A 24,989-nucleotide genomic window follows, 5' to 3' on the forward strand; every position below is an offset into this window, starting at 1 on the left:
AAAATCTCTCTCTTATTTCTAGGGTTCTCCGGGAGAGTTCTCATAAGATCTGAAGAACAAGACCATTAATCTGCTTTTGTCTCTTTGAGGTCTGCTGGTTCTGAGTCACCCACTGTCACTTGCTGGTGCTGTGCTGAGTGTCTTGGTCCCTTCTGTTGCCCTTTCCCCAACTGTTCCACATTTTATCACTTGGGCTTTACTCAGCCTGTATAAGTCACAAGTTTCAGCGAGTTCCTCCTAAACACAACTGCTCCAGCTCCCATCTTCAACCTTTAGCTGTTCTTCAATCTCTACCTTCTACATCCTACCCACTGCCCTTTACATGGTATCATATGTGCATGTGCATAAACACACGTGGGTATGCAACACACACACACACACACACACACACACACACACACACAGACCCCTCATGTCCTTCACACAGTTCAATCCCTCAAAAGCCAAACCTCTCTAGCCAAATAACAAAAGTTCTTCCTCATTTCAACTCCAGTGAATGGATTTGGAGGGGGAGGAAGAAGAGGGCATATACAATGTATTTGCAGTCATTTGCCCAGTTTCCACTATGAATATTCAACCTGGTTTTCTTGATAGGATAGAAAGGGGAAATTGGAGTGAAAGGGGTTGAGTAGGGAAAGAGGGATGTACAGTAAGAATATAAGAAGATGAGAGCTCTGCTTTTGAAGTTTCTTGGAAGGTACAAGGAAATGAAAGTACTGGTGAAGAATACAGACTGCTGCTGGGTTTCAAATCCCAGCGCTAATATGACTTGGGGCAGGTACTACAATCTTCTGCACTTAATATTTTGCATCTCCAAATTGGGAAGAATCATAGTATCTACCTCACAGGGTTATGGTGAGGATTGAATGAATTAATATATGCAAAGTACTACTAAGTGCTATATAAATGCTGGCTATTGCTATTTATAATTATTATTTACAGAGCCTATAAGTTAATCCTAGATTCTATATCTTTGCCTTAGGCTGGAGGTGAATTAATCTACATGTATCTGTCTGTTCTGAAGTTACAATCAATGTCTCTGAATCCAGAGACATTGTGTTCAGCAGGCCTTTACAACAACCCACTCACTGATGCTGTTCTTATGGCTTCACTGAGCACCTGGGCTCCAGATAATTCCTGCCTTTCTGCTTTTTCCAAGCCTACTACCTCTGTTTTCCTTAACCAAAATGGCCTTCTATCTCTGTCATCATGAGTAACTTCTAGACATCTTTTGCTTAGCTGGATTTGTAGTCTTGGCCTCTCTGTGTTAGCCCTCTCCTGGTGTCAGATGTCCCCTGCCGTGAGAGCATTGGATATTTGGAGACTAGAAACAGATGGATTATGATGAACACGATATATTGTGCCCTCACTCGTCTTGGCAACAGGTGGCTGCTCCGCCAGCTGGGGTCTTTTTGAGGACACTCTCCCAGGCCTCCCTCTGACCATTTGCTCTCCAGTCCAGATGGTGACATGGCTCCCCAGAGTCCTGAATCAACTTAACAGGAGATGGCAGGGTTATGCTGATTTTGCCTAGGGTCTAATACAAGCATAAAGGTTTTTTAAAATTTTACTTTCTAATTCAGGAAAAAGGAATAAGCCTTATGTGAAAGTCATGTTCACAATGTGGTTTCAGACTCTGTCACAGGAAGTCCAAATTTCCGTGATTAAATTAGCATTCATAAATGCCAAGGCCAGAAAGCAAATTAATTTGTTTATACCATTGGAGAAGAATAAGATGGCTTTGGGTAATCTAAGGTATTAGGTTATTTACTTTGTCTATCTGATATCCTTTTGTAGAGATTCCTGGTACATCCTAATCGTGGCTAACATATTTCTTACGATATATTGGGTATAGGTTCACCTTGGTAAGAGATGGAGGCAAGTTGTTTTCACTTAAGGTTAAAACTACTTTACACTATATTCTGGAACTAACCTACTTTCAAACAAATTATGGCTTAGAAGAACAGTACATATTTGCTTAAAGTTATCTCTGTTTATACAGTGTTTTCCGATGCATTTATGCAAGTGTTGATTAAGTCCTTCATGTTGCTTGAATGCTTATGATCATGAAATTGTTGGTTAAGGAAATCAAGGAAAACAGTTCCAAGACCAAGACATAGACATTTTTTGATGTTTAAAAAGAATAAAAATAGTATGGTATTATTTAGGACTAGTTGAGAAATTTATTATAACCGCAAAGCGCATAGTTTATGGACTTTTCCCAGTTAATTTAAAAATTTTAACTATCTAAAGTATTAATCTTAGTTAGTAAGAATGGACTTTGGAATATCTAGAACCACAAGGAATCTAAGTTCTAAAAGATAAATTTAAATATATGTAAATTTTTCTGATAGAGTAGCATACCTATTTTATAGATATATGTTAGTCTATGACATTTTGACAATCTGTGAACCATTAATCTCTGATGTTAAAAGCTTTGGTAATATTCTTCTCAGTAACAAGGCTCCTTATTGAAACATGATAGAATTCTGATATGGCCTCCATTGTTTCCTTGTCCATCATCAGTGTTGCATGTGCCTGCTATTTTCCATCAGTGAGTAGGACAGAAAAGTTAGGAAGGAGAGGAAAACCAATGACAGGCAGAGAAATCAGCCCAGCAGCAATAATGCGGCCCACATCATCTTCAGTTATTTTTGAGGATCATATTTTTAAAAAGGTAATATCATGATTTTCATACAAATATAAAATGAACAGTGTCAAAGATTTTATTAGACTCATTAGTTAATGAGGAAACCAGTAAAATGTTACAACTGGTTAAAAGGGGAATTTAATTTACATTTTGTGGGGCAAATCTGTTTGCATTTGAATCAAGAGGAATGTGTGCATAGCTATGGATGAGAAACTTTCATTAGTATCAGTTTTCTAAATAGGCTAGTCAAAGGGGGAGATAACCCTAATGATTGAGCTAAGCAGAACACCAATTTCTTATTTTCTTCTTTTTTTTAACCATTTAGAAGTCATTCACAATTTTTCCTAACATTCGTATACATGATACTTAGGAACTGAATTGTGTTCTCCCAAATTCATATGTTGATGACCTCACGCCCAATGTGACTTAATTTTGAGATAAGGCCTTTAAAGAGGCAATTAAAGTTAAATGAAGTCATAAGGATGGGACCCTATAATCCAATATGACTAGTATTCCTTATAAGAAGAGGGAAGAGAAACCAGGTTTACTTGCATATGCAACAAAGACCATGTGAAGACACAGCACACTGGCCATCTACAAGCCAAGGAAAGAGGTCTTAGGAGACAGTGAACCTGCCAATACCTTCATCTTGGACCTCCAACTTCCAGAACTGTGAGACAATACATTTCTGTTGTTTTAGCCACCCAATCTGTGGTATTTTGCTATGGCAACCATATTGAATGAATACAATTCCTGAATCCTACTATAACACAAGCAGAGGAAAAATTTCAAAGGGAGTATTGTTTTATTCCAAAATGAATGAAATTATAAGAATTTCGCAGCTGGCTGTCAGTTGATACCTATCCATCAGTGCCATCTTCCTGCTAGCTCCCACGTCTATGGCATTTGAACCCCCCTTAAAAGGGATTGTGAATGTCAAATGAATATCATGGAAGCAGAAAGCCTCTCTCTCTCTCTCCTTGCTGCTTCCAGAGACAGTTCTGTCTGCCAGCCCAACCAACAGCCTCCTCTTTTGCTCTCCTATTTCTCTCCAACTGATCTCCCAGCTTCTCTCTCTAATAACATCCTTTCTCCAAGACTGAGGCAGAAGACAGGCCACCAAGGTCTCTCTAGTTATATCATAATACTGAGTTGCTTTGGATTTTATTTTAATTTGGTCTCTGTTTAAGAAAAAAAAGGGGGGGGGTGCAGAGACAATCTCGTTAGCTGCTATTCACTATCCAGTGACCTGGCAGGTGCACTTCTGAAACAAATTGGGAAACAGCTTGACCCCTAGGCAACTTCCAATCATAACTGCCCTGAAAACATTATCAGCACAGTCTGAAACTCTTATTGTTGCTCATTTTAAAAATTGAAGTGTAACTGACACACGATAACCTATTAGTTTTAGGTGTACATCATAGTGATTCAGTATTGTTTACATTATGAAATGCTCCCCCCCAATTGATCTAGTTACCATCTGTCACACACAGAGTTATTACAATGTTCTTGACTATATTCCCTCTGCTGTACATCATATAACCATGACTTATTTTATAAGTGGAAGTTTGTACTTCTTAGTCCTTTTCACCTGTTTTGCCCATCCCCTTTCCCCCTACCCTCCCCTGGTAACCAACAGTTTGTTTCCTATATCTATGAGTCTATTTTGATTCTGTTTTGCTTGTTCATTTGTTTTGTTTATATTCCACCCATAAATGAAATCATGCAGTATTTATCTTTCTCTGCCTGACGTATTTCATGCAGCATATTGCCCTCTAGGTCCGTTTTATTGTTCATCTTAAAGACTTCACATCTCTTCTGGTACCTGCCTCAAGGCATTGGCATCCTTAGGCCTTTGCCTCTGGCTCCTTTTTTTCCCTCTTCAACTCCTTTCTTATAAAACAAGAAATTTGAAAGCTTCTAAGGGGATGTTTCTGAGCCTATAATGCTTTTTGCCCGGAAAGTTTCCACTGATAGAAATTTCAGTAACACTTAAAAAATCATCATAATGGGAATGTCAGAGTAAGGAGATCAGTAGACCCTAAGCAATTTAACTGGCGAAACATATAAAAAGAAATATTTGAAGTCTCTGGAAATTTTCCTGAAGTATACAGCAAACGGAGAATCATACATTCAGGAAAATCTACTAAATCTTGGTAAGAACACCAGAGTCTATGGTATCTCAGCTACAACCCACCCTATCACCTCCCTCATGTTCTGAAAAATCTACCTGGTATTTTCTAATCTGGGCACGTTGTGGTGAAGGAAATGAGAACTCTCTTTCTTCCTAGCTCGCATCCTGGGGCTATAGTTTCATCCCAGGAGGGGCAAGCTGCTAGCATTCCTTCCCCACGCCCACCCACCAGCTTCAATTCCAGTTAGCCAATGTCAAGAGGACCAGGGTGACCTTACTCCATCCTGCCCCCATTCATAGAACAGAAACTCTGTCTCAGGTGCAGCAGGCCTTGAATCCTGGGGGCATAATCTTCCCCTCCCCAGCTGTCTCACGTAGTATAGGTTCTGCACCAGGAGGGGCAAGCTGAGAAGACCAGAGGCAGCCACCCCCAGCTCCAGTGCAGTGGTTTTGGGGTTCTGCCTAGGGAGAAAGGCAGACCTTTAGGATAAGAGCTCCACAGTTGTGGTTTATATTTCACAGATGGAAAAATATATATCATGTAAGCAACAAGCATAAGAGAACTGAAATAGTTATGCTAATATTAGACACAGCAGACTTTAAGACAAAAAAATGTTTCTAGAGATAAATAGGAATATTTTATGATGACAGAAGGGTCAGTCCATCAGGGAAATATAACAATTATAAACATACACTCATCAAACATTTGCTAATATAAACTTTATGATCAAAGAACAACATTTCTAAAAGATTCAGAGGTATTAAGAGTAAACATGAATTCTGACAATTGTTGAGCATTAATGTGGGTCAGGAATTGTGATAGGCTTTGGGGACCCAAAGATACAGACTGCTAATCTTGATGACTTTAGGGGACATAGGCATTTAAAAAAATCATTAATTTGCTAATGTAACTGGATGGCGTTTTTATAGAGTATTTGAAGAAAGAATTTCAGTAAAATGGTCTAACTTAGCACAACAATAAAAACAAAGTGAAATTACTCTATTAATAAAGTCTTACAAAATGCTTTGACACCATTATTTTGTTTGATCCTCACAACTACTTGCTTTTATACTAGCTCAAGAACTTGAAGTTCACAAAAGTCCAAAAAAATGATATGTAAATATGTTTACAATTATCATAGGAAAAAAAGTTGCCTACAGAACTATGTGCATTATGTGATCCCACTAAAAATTAAATAAAATATACACACCGAGAAGAAGTTTGTAAACAAACCAGTATGCTAAAAGTAATTATTTAGGGATAAATAGGATTGTGGGTATTTTTTATTTCATTTCTTTTTCTTGTATATATTTTCTGATTTTTCTTAATGAACATGTATTGATTTGGGCATACTAAATTTACAAAACAATAAAGCTGATCCTCTATCTGGGACCATTAACAAAAATTAACTCAAAATGGATCATAGATTCAAATGTAAGAACTAAAACTACATAACTCTTAGAAAATTTGGGCGTAAATCTTACGACCTTAGGTTAGGTAAAGCCTTTTTTGTACAATGCTAAAATTAAAAACAAAATCAACAACAGAAAAAATAAGTTGAACTTCATTAAAATTTAAACATTGTGGTGAGGGATGTCTGGGTGGCTCAGTGGTTGAGCATCTGCCTTTGGCCCAGGGCGTGACTCAGGGGTCCTGGGATCGAGTCCCACGTCAGGCTCCCTGCATGGAGCCTGCTTCTCCCTCTGCCTGTGTCTCTGCCTCTCTCTCTGTGTGTCTCTCATGAATAAATAAATAAAATCTTAAAAAAAAACATTGTGGCATAGATAATAACAATAGGAAAGTAAAAACACAACCCGCACAATGGCAGAAAATAGCAAATATATCTGATATATTTGTATATACAAGGCAGGTATATATTTGTATATACAAGGCACTTGTAGCTACAATATATAAATATCTCTTACAATTCAACAATAAAACAATAACTCCATTACATAATGGGCAGAGGGTTATGACATGTCTCCCAGAAAGCGATACAAATAGTTAATAGGCACATGAAAGGTATTCAACTCATTAGTCATTAAGGAAATGCAAATCAAAACCATAATGTCATGCCACTACACACCCACTAGGATGGTTATAATAAAAAAGCCAAATGATAACAAGTGTTGGTGACAATGTGGAGAAATTGACATTCTTGTACATTGCTGGTGAATGTAAAATAGCACAGCTGCTTTAGAAAACAGTTTGGCAGATTCTTCAAAATGTTAAACAGTTATAGAATCCAGTAGTTGCACTTTTAGATACATACCTATCAGAGTGAAAACACAGAATGAAAACACACATCCACACAAAATCTTGTACATGAACGTTCATAGCAGTGTTACTCATAAGAGCCAAAACATGTAAAATAGCTCAAATGTCCATCATCTGATGAATGGATAAATAAAATGTGGGCTCTCCATACAATGGAAAGTTCTTTGGCAATAAAAAGGAACGAAGTACTGATACACATACGACATGGATGGAGATTATAAAAGTTATGCTGAGCGAGAGAAGCCAGTCAGAAAAAATTACATATTATATGAATACAGTTCTATGAAATGTCCAGAATAGGAAATCTACAGAGATAGCAGATAGATTCTTGGTTGCCTGGAGATGGGCGTGGAAGGAGCAGGAAATATTGAGGATGACTGTTAATGGGTTACTTTTTGGGGAGACAGATATGTGTTAAAATTAGACTGTTGCACAATCCTGTGAATATACTAAAAAAGGCATTAAATTGTACAATTCGTTGTGCCCAAATATATGGTATGTGAGTTATATCTCAAACAAGCTTTAAAAAGTAGCAAAGATACTTTCCTAGATATTTCTCTTAAACATCACAGTAATCTTTCTTGCTATTTCTTAATAATTTTTAAGGTATTATTTTCAACGAGTTTTTGAAGAGAAGAAACTGAGGTTCACAAGAATGACTCATGCAAGGCCATGCTGGAAGAGCTAGGACATGGATACTAGATCTTCTGAATCTAAATCTCCTGTTCTTTCCCTATACCACGCTATGAGTCATATAACCATAAAATTCCAATACACAACCATCAAATTCCAATATGGGCAACTATCAAATTCCAATATGATTTCTATAGTTACCTAAAAGGTGCACCTGGATGGGCACCACACTTTCGTAAAATCCCAACTAAGATTGTTTGGTCTTACTTGCGTGTGACACCATCACACTGAATTTGTTGAAACTTCTGTGAGCCAGTTGAAAGAATGACATCTGGGTTGAATAAAACAATTGATTTTATCATGATACTGCCCATGTCACACAGATCACCTAGCTAGGAAGTGAGGAGAAAAAGAATCATATAAGTCATAGTCTTTAGATCTCCTTTACTTTAAAAAAAAAAAATATTTAATTTATTTAATTATTTAGAAGGAGAGAGAAAGAGAGAGAGAGAGCGCGCGCGCGCGAGTGAGCAAGGGGAGGGGTAGACGGAGTGGGGGCGAGAGAGAATTTGAAGCAGACTCCCGGCTGAGCACAGAGCCAGATGTGGGGTTTGATCCCATGTCCCTGGGATCATGACCTGAGCCAAAATCAAGAGTCAGATGCTCAACTGAGTGAGCCATTCAGGCTCTCCAGATCCCTTTTACTTTTATATACATATTTGCTATGCCAAAATTCCAAAATCAAAGACTAAATTGGAGAGTGAATGAATAAAAACTCTCCTAATCCTTGGTCACGCATACATAACTACACATTTATATTTCTAGGTAAGTTAAAACTGTGTATTTCACTCACAGCGGATCAAGAATAAATAAACGGCTTTGGTATTTTTAATGTGGTTTGTGGGAAAGTGCCCAAGACACGGGGAAGGGTTAATACACTTAATAATCTTGCTAATATTTTTTTTTTTTTGGAGAGGTCATGGAGGTCTCCTGCTTTCTGCTGCAGCTCTCTCTACAGAGCACTGCATTCTGAATACTGAAACACAACACTTCCTGGAATGAAAAATAAAACCATTAGTTCTCTTTGACCCTCTTCCGGGATAATTTGAGTAGAAATTAATAACTGTCAACTGGAGATATTTTGCTGGCACTGAGGCAAAATGACAGGTGCGTCCTCCTTCAGGTTACTCACACTGCATACCACATTTACATTCAAAGATTAAGTTACTGACTGGAGTGGGGAAAAGGATTTTAATTTGCAAAACAATTATTGCTTTTTCTGAGGTCATGAATTTGGTTTTCTAGATGTTTTAAAGTGCTGCTTCATTCAATTGCTGAGTAACAAGCATAGGCTAATGATATGGTTTCTGTGACTTTGTAATACCATGTTCAGTGTTTTACATTTGAACTGGGTTTTTATAAAACATTTTAAACAAAATTGTTCCATGACTACAATATAAAGTAGTAAAAAGAAACAAAAAAAATTAATTGCACATAACGTTTACCTAGTTTTCTTGAATGGGCTGTCATTTTCTTGAAATAAAAGAAAAAATAGACCCTATAAGACAAATGTTAAATTGTGATTGAAATTGTGTTTAACTATACTTTTCTTCCTCTTACATAATTTCTCTTCATCCTATCCCTGGTCAAAGAAATAACCTCTTTTTTTTTTCTTTCTTCATGCACATTCTCCTGTGTTATTAATTCATGGCAGCAATTGTCCTGAATCTGTAAAAAGCTTTGTAGGCATTGTTACCAGAAGTACATCTTTTCACTTTTTAATTCCACCAAACTCTCATTTGTTGAGTGCCTTCTTTTGTTAGGAGCTTCCCCTACAGTGACCTCGCTTATCTCCCAACACTTTGAGGTGCTATTTACATCTTTGTATGAGAAAAATGAGGCTCACGGAGGTCTGATAACTGCCCAAGGTCGCTGAGCTAGTGATGGGAAGCTTTGGAGCCAGCTTTGCTTTCTCAATTCATTGTGTACTTTTCTGTCACCCTATTGGACATTTTGTCCATCTTCAACTGTCCTTATCAAATTGTCATGATGATCTTAGCTGGGATCCCGCAGCTAAATTCTCAGGGCCCAAGAAGATTTAGATTAATGTAAGCTCATGAGGTAGCTTTGTTTTGTGTCTTCTCAAGAGTTTGAAAGGGAAGGTGGAGATGTGCAAGTGGAGTAACAGTGCCCCGGAATTCATTAGGGTGGAGGTGGTGACACTTGAGTTCCCTGGGGGCCTCTGGGATGGCTGGATACCGACAGTCTGGAAGCTAAGCAGCTACCTTAGAACACAGGAGAGGATCCTGCTTGTGCTCATAGTTGACTTGTGAATCTTCTCCTCCAATTGCACTTCAGCCAGAGGGACAAATTCAGATGGGCTACAGATTTAGGTAGAAAAAAAAAAAAGTTGGGGCATTGCAGCAAGAGAGCAAGACAGAGCTGGGTTTGCATCCTGTTATTTCCAAATAAAATTAGGCAAGTTAGTCCATGTGAGTTTCTTTCCTCATTTGTAAAATGTAAATAGCAAAACTCAGCTCTCTGAATGGTCATGGGGATGTGATTAGGTTATAAAAAGGAGTAGGTAATAGGCGCTCAACAAATGTCAGTAGGCCTCATATGTCACAGAAATCCAGGGAGTAGGGACAGCCAAGGGAAGACTGCTTGGGTAGATTTTGTACTTGATTCTAGAAGACTTCCAGGCCGGCAGCTTGGGACTCAAGTGTAACTAGCTACTAATGCACGCCAGCTCTGTGGTGTTTTATCACATACCAAGCATGCGCTCATTATTTCACTTGATTCTTTCTTTTTTTTTTTTTTTCAAAGGTTTTATTTATTTATTCATGAGAGACACAGAGAGAGAAAGAGGCAGAGACACAGGCAGAGGGAGAAGCAGGCTCCATGCAGGGAGTCTGACGTGGGACTCAATCCCGGGTCTCCAGGGTCAGGCCCTGGACTGATGGTGGCGCTAAACTGCTGAGCCACCCGGGCTGCCCAATTTCACTTGATTCTTATAAAATCTTCATGGTAGGGGCATGACTAGCAATTTATATATCTACGATTTAAACTCCATTTAATACAGATGAGGGGATTGATGCTCAGAGAGGTCACATAACTTAGGTAAAATCAGAGAATTGTCAAGGAGAGAAGCTGGGACAAAAGCCATGTCTTTCTTCATCAGTGTCTTCATTAGGGGTCTTTCCTGAGAGGTGGGGGCATGGTCGTGCTGAAAGGTTTATGGTTTTCAGATCAACTTGAACCCACAATTCCTACTTCTCTCATTCCCCTCTGAAATGTATGTCTTGAATAGAGCAGCATGCCTTCTACTGGGCGATATAGAATACATATTAGCGATATTTTTGTAAGCTTGACAATTTATGCTGATTGATTTGTTGTATCACCAAAACAAGTATCATTTCTATATTTTCAATTATCATTTGCATTTCCTCTAAGGTTTTATACCAGTCTAGTCATCTAATGAATTAAATTTGCATTTATTTCACTTCAGAAAGGTGAGAGAATTTCCTATTATAAATAATTTAACTGAAAAAATTTACATAAATTGAATTCTTGGCATTTTGTTTTAATGGTATTGGCCATGGAAAGTAAACAGCAACCTAACTTGATTTTTTTTTTTTTTTTTTGCATTTTGTCATTGAAAAGATTTTAAGGTAATGCCAGTTTTTTAAATTCTTATAGCTTATATTATATTAAGTTCAGATGAGCAATTATAGTTTTCTGATTTCATTACACATACCATAAATGATTTCTTTTGGAATGTCTGTTAAATAAAGAGAATAAGAAAAGTATGATTTTTACTGATAAGAAACAATAAAAAAATAATCTCAAATGAAGGTGTGGGGAAGGTAGTCATATACACAGTATTATTTCTACTCTTTCCCTGCTCGAATCAGCCTGGTAATGAACTTTGATTGTTCTGTTCAATTTCGCTAGTAGCCATAATGAATCAAATTACTCTATAATCTCATTAATACTAAATAGCTCTCTTTCTAGCCTCTGCTTTCCTAAATAACTATCCATCCACATCTTGGTTAAGGACTTTTTCTAGTACCTTTAGTAATTAATGGATGTAGCATTCTTCAACAGCTACTTGAAAAGCCAAAGATCATTTACTGCATTTGGAAAAATCCAATGGATGCCTGACAGGACATGAGAGTTACTGTCAATCTCTTATTTGGTCATCAATGTACGTACGACATGTCAGTTAGATGATCTCTGTAGGGGGAAGTAAGCCTTGTTAATCACTATAAAAACCAGAAATCGCTGTTCCATCATTCCAACTTAATGGCTGATTTTTATGCTAGAAGAACAGTGCATATACATTTAAAGTAGCAAGATCTCTGCAGATTCAACAGAATGCTAAATGAAATGGAGATGCTTTCGTTGCACAATATAATGAATCAGAAACATGAGAAACATGAAAATTTTAAAAACATAAGCCTAAATGTCAGATTGCAGCACAACAGCAACTCAACTTCTTTCTACTATATTTGATGGGAAAATGTTAGAACAAAATATTGGACTTACCTTGCAGAGACCCAGAATTGGATATACTCATTCTTCTTTTGTTTCTGCATGCTATTAAAATAAAATTTAAAATCAGTTTTTAAATTTTAATTTCCTTTGTCTACAACAAAGAATGTGTATATAATCATGAGTCACGATGTAAATCATGTTCATGATTTAGCACTGGCAAAAAAAAGTAGCCTGACTATAGCAGTAACCCTGATTTTTAATTTCCTTCATAGATAAGTAATGACATGTTACATATCTATTCAAATAAAGATTCCAAAGTGAGCTATAGGCAATATAGGCACAGGAAAAAAATGTGAAGTTACTTTCTGCGTGATCATGATTTTATGTGAATGAGATTTTAAAAGCAAATAGTGGACAATTTTATGCTGTGGTTTCTGGATTGGGTGTAGTAAATTTGGTCAAAGAAATTTGATAAAAACTTGGCTTTTCTGGCTATATAGTTACCAGTTCTCACACAGCCAAAGTTGGGAGTGCTATCACTTTGACACTTTTCTTCTAGCATAAAATACTAAACACAATGGCTTGTCTCAGTTTACAGATCCTTCCTTACATTCTCATAATGCCTTGTTTGTCAATTTTCAGTTCAATAGCTCCCTGTATAAGGAATAGCTCCGGAGGGCTGCTCTAACAAGTTTCCACTAACTGAGTGGTTCAAGATAATAGAGATTTATTCTCTCACAGTCTGGGGGCCAGAAGTCTGAAATCAAGGTATCAGCAGGATTTGTTCCTTCTGGAGGCTCTCAGGGAAAACCCATTCCATGCCTCTTTCCTAGCTTCTGGTGGCTGCTGGCAATCCTTGGTGGTGGTTCTTGGTTCATAGCTGCATAACTCTGATCTCTGGCTCTGTCTTCACATGGCCTTTCTATTTGTGTCTGTGTGTCTCAAATCCCCCTCTGCATTTTTCTTATGAGGACTCTCATCGTTGGATTTAGGGTCTAGGATGACCTCCTCCTGAGACCCGTAATGTAAATATATCTGCAAAGACGCTATTCCCGAATAAGGTCACAGTCACAGGTACTAAAGGTACTAGGGGTTAGGACTTGGACATATGTTTTTGTGACCTCCTATTCAATATGCTATACTCCCTAGTGTCCTAGTTCCATGAATTGGTTTAAGTCTGACCTAAGTTTCCCAGATGGCAGAGAAATAAGAGAATCAGTGATAATGAAGTTAATTCTTCATAAAGTCAAATGAATGAAATATAGACAATGATCCTTTGTTCTAAGATTACTCCTTCCTAGGTTCTTCTTATTCAAATGTGATGATAATAATAGATAATGATGATACATGGGGGTCTTGAGGGGGAGGGCACATTTTTGTAATGACCATATTAATATAAGAAAGCTCCTAATCTGATTTCTCTGTTACGACTCTTACTTGCCAGTAACCAAAACTCCAAGTATGTCTGAAAATATAGCTATGGGGTGCTCTGGAGTCATTCATCCAAAACACATTTTTTAAGTATTTATTTTGTACCTATTACTGTCCAGCTATAAAAAAAGACATTAGATACCCATGTTCTCATGAAGCTCACATTGTAATGACTTACATTTTTTTTAACCTGGCCACCAAGGGGTAAGAACCCTTCTAATCGGCTACAGTGAAAGTCATTTTCAGAAAAGGATCCCAATTGGCTCAGCCTGGGTTATGTGCCTTGTCCACCCTTGAACCACCACCTACTATGACTATGAGCAAGGAACTGTGATCAACCCAGCTTGGGTCGCATGCCCAGCACTGAGGTCCATATGATAGGCCTATTGCTGGCAGGAGGGAATAGAACCTGTATAAACAAAATCAAAAGGTATTTATGACCTTCTGCTATACTGGGGCACTGAGCATTGCTAGAGGAAATCGCAAAACTGTTTTTGTGTAATACAAATTCATGGCAGTCAGTCTCAGGTCTTTACGACAGTCTATGGTCCTTTTGTTCATCTTCGTGTTGATTTTGTGCATTGATTCACTGGCAACCTGTTGAGATGTTGTGTTTGATGCTTGGGAAATAAGATAAATAGTACACGAGCCCTTCTCATAAATAACTTGTGGGCGAGAATGACTTTAAATATTTAATTAAAATATAACATGGTTAACTACCCTCATCAGGGTATGGGAAAAGTGCCATTTGCAGAGATGAAGATATAACTAACCAACTCTAGAATAGGCTGAGATTCACAAATGAAAGGATAAGTATGGAGTGGGCCTTCCAGGCATAGATAATAAATGGCATGTAAAAAGGCATGGGCGTTTCAAAGGGCACCACATGTCTGCAGATCAGTTTAGGGTAGCTGGGAAAAGGGTGTGTGATGGGGAGAGTGCAAAATGTGTCCAGAGGTTTCAGAGTAGAAGTTTTGCATGACTTGGATCACATCTTTTAGCAAGCCTCTTAAATGTCTCTACAGCCTCCAGATTCTCCTCTTTTCAGTCCTGAAAGTTGTCATCAAGTTATTCCTGAAGTTTGCTTTTGTCATGTCATCTTCCTGCTAAAAGCTGACACAGCTGTCTATTTGAAGTGGCAAGGATGCTTGAATTTTGGTGGAAGAGAATGCCACAGAACATAATTTGTTGCTTTCTGACCAATAAAAACAAATCTTGCCTCTAGGGTTGGTTGGAAAGCTTCTTTCCTTCAAGAGGCTGCTGATAACCTAAGACAAGTTCTGTCCATACAGTGAAAGGCAACTCACCTTTGATGGGTCTTGGGTGACAGAGGTTTCTGGTCTACCCCAAACTCCTCACCAGGTCCGTGTAGTGACCTGAGAAACAAATTGGAAGAGACAATGTGGGATCTTCTCAATTTGAAATATTCTTTCTTTCTCTTTCTCTCTTTCTCCCTTTCTCCCTTTCTCCCTTCCTTCCTTCCTTCCTTCCTTCCTTCCTTCCTTCCTTCCTTCCTTCCTTCCTTCCTTCCTTCCTTCCTTCCTTCCTTCCTTCTTCTTTTTTTAAAGATTTATTTATTTTAGAGGGAGAGAGAGACAGAGAGCATGAGTGTGGAGGGGAGGGGCAGAGGAAGAGAGAATCTCAAGCAGACTGCCACTGAGTGCAGAGCCCAACATGGGCCTCAGACTCACTACCCTGAGATCATGACCTGAGCCAAAATCAAGAGTCAGATGCTTAATTGACTGAGCCACCCAGGCGCCCCTGAAATATTCTTATAATCTTCTGTTGTGGCATAACAATTTCAAATATAATTAATCCATGTGGGAGGACCTGAGTTTAGCTGTAAAATCACAAAAGAGGCCAGATTATACAATGCAGTCTCCTGAATTTGGTGATGATGTCATGGAAACTCAGCATTCAGAGGACATCTGGAGGTTTATTTTTCCTGGTTTTGCAACCCAAGTTTAACAACTCTGAATTTTGTGGAAACTAGGATACTCTGGCTGGTAAAGCTTATTCACAGTTGACTTAAAAGCTGAAAGCAAATAAAGCAGGCAGAGAGGAGCATCTTTTCCCAATACTGTTCAAGGACAACTTTAAATAGTGGGCTCTGATCCCTATCTGTGTGAATATCGGTTATAGCTCTGTTTATGGACCAGATAAAAAATTGTTCAACTTTTTTCCTCAAAGGATGAATCATTTTTAGCCTTAAATTATAGACGTATTAGTTTAATATATGTCTGTCTTTTTAATCAGCATATTTAGCCATATGAACTCAGTACAGTATAGATATAAAATATCTTACTTTTTCTCCAACAATTGAGTTCAAACATACTCAGTTGAATGGCCTTTTTCTTCCCTACTTACCATTGGACAAGTTCTATTGTTTTTTAGTCCTTTCCAGGCATATAAAGTTTAGTTTCAAGGTTCTATTTCTCATCTAGCTTCACTACCCATCTTCTAACTCACCCTTGACCAGGGAGGAAGCCTGCTAGGGAGTGGGAAAGCCTATCCTTTGCTTTCCTCTCTTTTTTTTGGGGGGGTGTGCACTGTGTATCTTTTAGGGTTTCAAGGTCTGGCAAGAAAAATAATAGGAGAAGAAATTAAATAGTGCTACTCAATAGTACTACTGTGGTCTTTCTTTTATAGTTGATGACTTCTGCATAACAGGCACCTCAAGCCTGGCTTCCCTATAGGATGTACATGCTTGTTCTTCAGGGGCCCCTGGGATAGTCTCCACTGCATCATCCCTGACATGGATGATGGGCTCCTGCAAGACCTCTTCCAAGTCCCATCAGCCTTGGCCCAGTGGTACCACTCTAGGGCCTCCCATTGCTTGGGCTCCCTTGTCTGTCAGATGCCCCATTAGTTAACTTCCATGGTGTTCCCTCCCAGCCCAAACTCAAGTATTCCTAAATCCTTGCCACTTCAAATGGAAGTATGTAGGCTAGCCCACTAACCCTCTCCCCAACGTTACACTATTTTACTCTAATTCCTTCCCCCTAGGCAACTTCATATGCTCCATAAGTGGATATCCAATCAAGAATTGAGATGGTAGTCTACTTGCTTTGTAAGCACTTCTAGTCCTTGCAAGTGTCTTTCCCCTCTGTCATACTCAAAGACCCTTTTGATTATAAATACTTTGTATATCCTCTTTTTTTTAATCATGAAACAAAATTCAGAGGTAATAAGATATCATAGAAGAAAATACTTTAAAAAGAATATAACTTAAGAAAAAGAACAATTTAACACTATAAAATAACGGAAAAATAAAATGTAATTTATATTAAAATAATGGATAATATATGTTAAAATGTAAAGTGCTCAGGCATGATTGTACTAGAAAGTCTAATGAAGTAGTGAGATGCTTGCAGTTACTTGGGATGAATAGTTGGATTTAAGATAAAGAAGCCGGAAGTCATTCTGTATATAGGAAAGAAGATTAAAGGGCAGAAAGCAGGTGAGCCCTAGTTAAAACTAGTGGAATGATAAGTAATAATAACCTGGATTATATGTAAATGAGAAGGAAAAAGGAAAGAACTTTAGCCAAGGTACGGATAACAATGGCAAATTACAAACTGTCAAAATGGAGAAAATTAAGAATTAGCAAATGATGAAATAACACAGAGAATATACTTCCCAACTTAAAATGCCACCACATGTGCAAGCATATATTCAGTAGTTTAATATCCGGGAGGACAAGTGAAAGACATGAAGGTGTGAAACAAATGGCCATTGGGTCGGATTCTCCTGGGCATTAAGCATGTCTGGCACCCTTGCCTCTTTCTCATCAAAATGCCTATTGTGCCCCACAAACATGGTAATTACAAAAACAAAAACAAACCCTCTCAAATTTCCAAAATACTCCCAAGGGGATGGTTCCTCCCTTATGGAAAATGGTTTAAAAATAGTTCACTTAAAAAATCAAGCCAGACTGTCTCACTGGTGGGTCCCAGGATGAACTGCTTTTCACCACATTAAGCCTTAGTATGATGTCACTGGTCTACCCTGAAACTCAACCCTGCATTTTCTACAAATATAGTCTTGGGGATGTTATTTATATCACACAGGATCTTCTGTGCAGATAAATGGGGTATATTTATTTCTGATCCAGTCCTGGGATACTACAGCTTCTCCTGAGTCCCATTTACTTTGAGTAATATATCTGACCATGTTTCTTTGTGTGGGGCAAATGAAAGCCGAGATTTCTGACCTGTGTCCAGCTCGTTGACAGAATGGCACAGAATGCCTTGTATATACTAGCTTCATTCTTGATTTCTGTTTTATTTGCTGCCATCTTTCCCCTTTTGCTTTTGTCATTTCATGTGTTTGTCTTCTTAAAAATATGTTTTCCCTGTTGGGACAAAATAACTCAACATTTCTAGCTTTAAGTTTGCAGACCGAAAACATGCTACAATCTCCTCTGCCTTGCACCAACCCTTGCATCAATCTGTAAAACTGTATACTGTTCGTAACTGTGGTTGCAAACAAGAAGGGTTCCTGTGGTAGGCCAGGACCTGTGAGGAGAGAAAGGCATTAAAAAGCATGGGACCTTTGTAGGTGATGTCTACCCGAGACAGCACCATGGGATGTAGAGCCCAGGGATAAGGGGCACGGTATCAGGGGAAGGACAGCTGCTCAGATTGGTCTTTCAATACCATTTCATATTCCATGCCAATTTGCTCCACGTCACCAATTGGACTTTGGTGAATGCAAAATATTATTTTTGCTTGGAACTTGGTATTGAAGCACCAAGCATCACATGCTTCCCTAATAGAGGATTGAGCAGAGATTACTGCTCAGATGTGGTAATAAGTTCTATGGAAACAGTGGTGTTCTCTGTAGGTTTTCATCACACTGATGGTTCCCCTGAATTGCCATCATAATTTGCTCAAAGATAGCGATCAGTAAGCTATAATTTAATAACAACAAAATTAACGGCTAGGATACAGCTTCACACTAGTGAGTATTTTGCAGCATATGTATCCTATAAGCCACCTTGAAACATTAAAGTGGGTTATAAAGAATCTCAATGGTGTGATGATTAGTCATATCTCTCCACTAATGCAACTGTAGATCATGGTTACATTTTAATCATCTTTCTCCCTCTTTTTTAAAACTCTTACTAGCAAACTCAGTATTTCATCATTTAATTTTAATGTTTACTCTATTTTATTAACACTGAGTATAAGTAATTTTAGGCTTACTTTAATATTAATAATTCTCACTAAGCTTAAGTCAACTTTCCTATTCTTGAAGCATCAGTCGGTCCTGATTCTGCAAGAAGTCCTGCAGAGAAATACACCTCTTCCTGGTGAATAATAATATAATAGTACACTGTCTGTCATATACAAAAATGATGCAATTGAGCAACTGTCAGGAAATGTTCTCTGAAATCTTTTCTAGTGATCATGCCGATTTACTCTGCTGGCTGTAGTTAGGGATTGCAGTCTTACTGTAGGAAGAATTTTCCCTCTATGAAGTTAATTGGCTCAGGTAGAGATGAATGTGCAACCTTAGCCCCATAAGCATCACACCCTCTAAGTGAATTGCTTAAATAATATTTACTACTGTTATGTGTAATAACCTGTCACTCATTAAGAGCCCGATGCCAACTGCTTTCTGCATTGTGTTAGTTTGTCTCCAACCATTTTGGGAGTTAGAGAGGAGCCATTGAAGGGACAGAATAAAACTGGGAAACAAATGAGCGATGGGATGAAGTATAAATTAGCTGCAAATATAGGCATTGAAATTCATTCAAAAGGATTTTCATCCTAGTTTGAAAAAAACATTGTGTTGGTTTCCTTATATAAAAAGTGGTGATTAGGCACTTAATGTGGCGGTATTTGAAAACACAAGTGTATTATTCCTTTTCTTCTGTTTATAAGAAGCATGCCATCCCTCCTTGGAAGGTGGGAGGTAAGTGATTGTCTTCCTAGAGAGATTAAGAACTTGAAGGTTTAGTTTCCTTGTGGTCTTCAGGTTTGGAGCTGCTCTGATTGTCCAGTACTTCATGGTGCGCCACAGAAAAGGATCAAAGAAAGGCCTGTTTTATTATTTATTTCTTTGTTTATTTGTTTATTATTTTTGTGGTTGTTCTGTTTTGTACTGTTTTGTTTGGGGAGGGCAGAGAGGTGAAAGCTTGACCTTTCAGAAGGCAGGAGAAATCCTCAGAGAAGAAGACACAAAGACTGACGGCCCATTTGGGGGGCCGACACCAGGTCTCACCAGAAAGCAGAGCACGGGGTGGGCCATAACTCATCAGTGGCATCTGCATGGGTGTCAGGGAGCGCTGTGCACTAAGGGTGGTCATGTAGGGAGCACAGCCGAAGTGGGCACCGATGACACGGATACGACCTGCAGAGTGGTTGGTCTACCTTCGCACGTGGATAAACGTGATGAGCAACTCAACTGTGGCCAAAATCTCTCCCCCTTTATTTCCTTGGGATACCGTAAGCTCAGAGGAGTGCAGGATTCTTCAGTTCCCCCAAGGGAGGTAAGGGAGCCATTTAAGATGAGAGGCACTCCTGGCCATGGCAGTTGGGGGTCCGGAGGTAGACTCGATTTGCCAGAATAAGCAAAGGTGACATTTCCTCACACTTTGGTGATATTAGCATGCATACCTCACCCTGGTCACTGCAGAGTTTCTAAAGGGATTAGTGTTATTCCTCTCTGTTCAGATCTTTATTTTCTTTAAACTCTTGTACATACTAAATTATAGAAACAGTCTTTTTATTTTGTGAAAACTCCTTAAAATAGGTCCAACTGATTTTTAACTGCAGTGTATTTGAACTGACAGTTATATTAATAAACACTGTATTAATGAAATAGAAACTACTTCTGATTAGCAGAAATTCAAGTTACGATCTTTAACTTGCCATGTAAAATAAATAGACTGTAAACCTCACTGCTGATTTGTGAATTTCCAGGGACCAACCAGTAATTGTTTGACTTACTGTTGTAAAGAATGTACCCAAGTGACAAATAGAATTATCATTTAAATATGCTGAGGCTGGCATAATTGAATATGTCATGGAGTTGGTATAAGCTATTTAAAAGTACTCTAAAATGGATGACAGACATAACCTCTGATTGAATTGGCACATGATTCAGAAACTACAGATTTTTCTTATGATTCTATCAGGGAATAATTAGCTGAAGGGATGAGCCTGGTGCCTAAGATTAATGGTAACATCAATAAGCTATTTGAACTCAATAGGCTAAAAATGAACACATGGAACACAGCAATTAAGCACAGTTGGTTTAAATAAAGCACCCTTACTTGCCAGGAAAATTACCCACTGTGTTTATGTTTCCACTGGGAAATATTTCTTGGGATTGGGGCAACCAAAGCATTTCAAAAACAATAGGAACAATAACCAAGTTAAAAATACTTCAGAAAGAAAGAAAAAGAAGGAAGCCCTCTGGCTATTACTATCTTAAATTCTTCATAGAATAACAGAGTGGATTTTAAGAAAAAAAAAAGTATTATATATGTATGAAGAGAGTAGTGGAAGCCTGAGAGATAAACAGCATGGGCTTACATGAAACGCATTATACCAGACATATTCAATTTCATTTCTTTGATCAAATTACAAAGTGGATGAAGGAAACTCAGTAGATATAATATATCTGGACTTCACTAAATCATTTGTCTTATGCCTTATGAAAGCTTACTTAAAATTTTAATTAAAATTAGCTTAACTAGTTACAATGACACATTGCCTAAAATAGACTCATAAATAAAAAAAAGAGGGATCAGGTTTAGCAGCCATCCATGAGTTGGGAAAGAGGGAAGAGAAAAGCTCCAGAATGGGCAACAGAGGAACAGTCGGTCCCTAAAGACAGTGAGAACTATTGTAAGAGCAGAGAGGTGAGAGGCTGAGATGGTGTTAACAGAATGGAGTGCACTGTTCAGATATTATAAATCAACGTTAATTTTGTGGGATCTGGAACAAAATGGGTATTTTTACAGTATAAGAAATGACACCGATTTCGTCAGTTTGTAGATAGGCTAGCAAGAGGATCCTCTGGTCGGCCACCACTTGATAGTCTTGTTCTTAGGAAACCTTTGCTATCAAAGTTGTTTCATAAAAACTGTTAGGCCGGGGCACCTGGGGGGCTCAGTGGGTTAAGCGTCTGCCTTGGGGTCAGATCAGGATGCTGGGGCCCTGGGATGGAGCCCTTTGGCAGGTTCCCTGTGCAGCGGGGAGCCTGCTTCTCCCTCTCTCTCTGCCTCTCCCCCGCCGCCCCTTGTGCTCTCTCCTCTCAAGCAAATAAATAAAATCTTTTTTTAAAATAAATTTATTTTTTATTGGTGTTCAATTTGCCAACATATAGAATAACACCAGGTGCTCATCCCATCAGGTGCCCCCCTCAGTGCCCGTCACCCAGTCACCTCCACCCACCGCACACCTCCCCTTCCACCACCCCTAGTTCGTTTCCCAGATTTAGGAGTCTCTCATGTTCTGTCTCCCTTTCTGATATTTCCCATTCATTTTTTCTCATTCATTTGGGAAATATATAAAAAATAGTGAAAGGGAATAAAAGGGAAAGCAAATAAATAAAATCTTAGGGATCCCTGGGTGGCGCAGCGGTTTGGCGCCTGCCTTTAGCCCAGGGCGCGATCCTGGAGACCCGGGATCGAATCCCACGTCGGGCTCCCGGTGCATGGAGCCTGCTTCTCCCTCTGCCTGTGTCTCTGCCTCTCTCTCTCTGTGTGACTATCATAAATAAATAAAAATTTAAAAAAAATCTTAAAACAATCCCCAAAACTGTTGCGTTGGGGGAGAAAAAGGGCCTCAGGTCTTAAAGAGTTTGAAAACCTCAATAACAAAATCCTATTTCCTCTAGAGTGTTTAATAAATATTGCCTTAGATTGCATCTAGGTTTTAGTCATTAATAATGGTCTTTGTGTTTTCATTATCATTAACCCTACGATTAGCACAGTGCTTCCAAACATTCATATCATCCTTATTACCCCTATTATGATAAAGAAAGCAGCTGTTGTAACAGTTGCTTCAATTTTTTTTTTCTTATATGAATGCTCTGGCACCCAGACATGATCCTGCTATAACAGATAATCTCTGTTTTGCAAAAACATGTTTTGCAATGTATCAATCACATCATGTCCAATTCAGAATATGGAAATTCACACTGTCACATAAAAGCAGTACATAGAAGTGAATTGTGTAACAACACACCCCAAACGTGTGTCATTCAGGGTAACTGGCTATAAGTTTCAGTAACTGCCACTAGATGGTGAAATCCTAGGACACTGTGGTATAATGACATTCAAACAGGTTCCAGAGCCCTAAGCTTTCCCTACTACGCTTTCCCTAGAGGTCTGACTGCAGAAGCTCTCAGAGCACCCAGGCAGAAAAACCCACCGACCTTGTCGGGGCACAAAGATGCATTTTCCTTCTACTCGCCTCACTATAAAATTCCCCTCAATCCCCAACATATGCTTATAAAAGTTGGTTGTGCTTTATAAACTGCCAAAGCTTATAAACCAGAAAATATGGTAATGTGTTAAGCAGATATGTAGTCTTTCCCCTCCAGTAGCACAGAATTCTTTTTAAGGCAAACATACTGTTACTATGAATCATGATTCTGTTTTCATCTCTCTATAGAAATGTAATTGAAAAATAACACACGGGGGTTATTTTAGGACTCAGAATTAACATAAATTGTGAAAAGAAAATGAGTAGCAGAAATGATATTGTCATTTTTGGAATTTGGACATTTATCAACACTCAGAAGTCAGAACTCTGTTGGTCCCAAAGAATTAATTCACATATGAGGCAGCATTTTAGCAGATTAAAAGTTTTGACTATCTTTTGAGGAAAAAAGAATCAAAAGTCCATAAAAATGTATGTATCTATTTATTTGACAACCAAGAGCAAACATGAAGATTTAGAGGAAAAACACAAAAACATGAAGCAAAATAAAACAAAACATTTCATGTTTCACTAGTCATAGAGATGCCCACCATCTGTGACATCAGATTTTAATGGCTTTAACATTTATTTATCTTCCTCCCCTCAATCAAATCCGACAGTTGCAACAGTCTAATGTGTGTAGTCAACTTCCAAGGTGATAGAGGTGGAATATATTATTTAGCATTTACAAAATTGACTCGCCCAAAGAAGGCCTCCCTGGGATGCTTGGACGGATAACTGTCCAATTCTTCATTTTGGCTCAGGTCATCTCAGGGTCATGAGATCGAGCCCCACCTTGGGCTCGGCACTGGGTATGGAGCTTGCTCAAGATTCTCCTTGCCTCTCTCTCTTCTCCACCCTTCCCCCCACTTCCCCCAGAAGAAGAAAGCCTCCCCTTTGGAGGAACATCAAGTATGAAGGGAGTTCTGTTGTACAACTGGGAAACCCAACTCCTTATGTTCCCAACTAGAGCTACGGGTTACCCGTGATAGACGCTTTTGTGTTATCAAACCAGATGATTGATTTTCTTAGAGGTCCAGACGATGCAGAATGTACGAGTCTCTAGGGAGACCAACTTGTTGGGGTCTGTAGATGGTTACTTCTGAGAAATCTCTACGTGTCCTCAGGCTGCAAGACCTTGTGCATAGGATGTGTTTAGCTCTGTCCATTGAGTACCAGCAGCTCAGGCCATGATCTCGAAGTTGTGGGAATGAGCCCCCCATCAGGCTCTGTGCTTGGCGTAAAGTCTGCTTCAGATTCTCTCTCCCCCTCACTCATTCTCTCTTTCTCAAATAAGTAAATAAAATATTTTTTTCTTTAAAAGGATATGTTTAGCTTAGATTTGGTCACTTCCTTAGTGAACGCACTGCTCAAAATTAAGGTAGTAGATTATATCGGGCTCAGGTTGCACCCCTGCTGTTGCTGAAGAGTTACATGAGATGCAGATGGGAGTGAGGCTACGGAGCAACGGCAGGGAGTTATGATCATGTAATCAGAAGTGAGTTGAATTTTAGGGCCAGGGAAGACCTTGATTTGGGGTAGGTGAGCTAATGGGTGCATCGGTTAGTCATGCCAAGGTAGACCGCAAGACCTGGCCTGAGCAGGAGCCATGCCTGGAAATGGAGAACCTCTGTTCTTCCACTGAGGAATAAAAAGAATTTGTGAGCTGTCACTGGCTGCCTGGTCGGGACCTATCATAAAATGGACTTGGATTTTGGTTTTATTCAGGTAGGATGAGGCTAACAGTTCAGTAGATGATTGCCGTTGAAAGGTTAGTGTGTTACAGTTCCCCAGAGGAAGGGGATGGCACGCTGAGCACGGCCACAGGAGCAAGCACCAGGGCCAATAAGAAGGGAGGGGAAGCCGGGAGAGCGGGGTTTCCGAGGAAGGGATGAGTGAGGCAGGCCAGGCCTCTGCAGGGTTTAG

The 24,989-nt window shown here is 38.9% G+C and overlaps 1 long non-coding RNA gene across 1 annotated transcript in view; it reads right to left on the reverse strand.

Annotated features, from left to right (window-relative positions):
• LOC140642557 (uncharacterized) overlaps positions 1 to 24,989 on the reverse strand; it is a 117,889-nt gene that overhangs the window by 45,871 nt on the left and 47,029 nt on the right. Inside the window, exons 2-3 of the long non-coding RNA XR_012039001.1 lie at positions 14,931 to 14,999; positions 12,244 to 12,294 (exon numbers count right to left, since the gene is read on the reverse strand). This is a non-coding gene — a long non-coding RNA (uncharacterized lncRNA). The remainder of the gene's footprint in view (positions 1 to 12,243; positions 12,295 to 14,930; positions 15,000 to 24,989) is intronic.

The sequence above is a fragment of the Canis lupus genome, chromosome 11 (genome assembly GCF_048164855.1).
Source record: "Canis lupus baileyi chromosome 11, mCanLup2.hap1, whole genome shotgun sequence".
Lineage (NCBI taxonomy): Eukaryota > Metazoa > Chordata > Mammalia > Carnivora > Canidae > Canis > Canis lupus.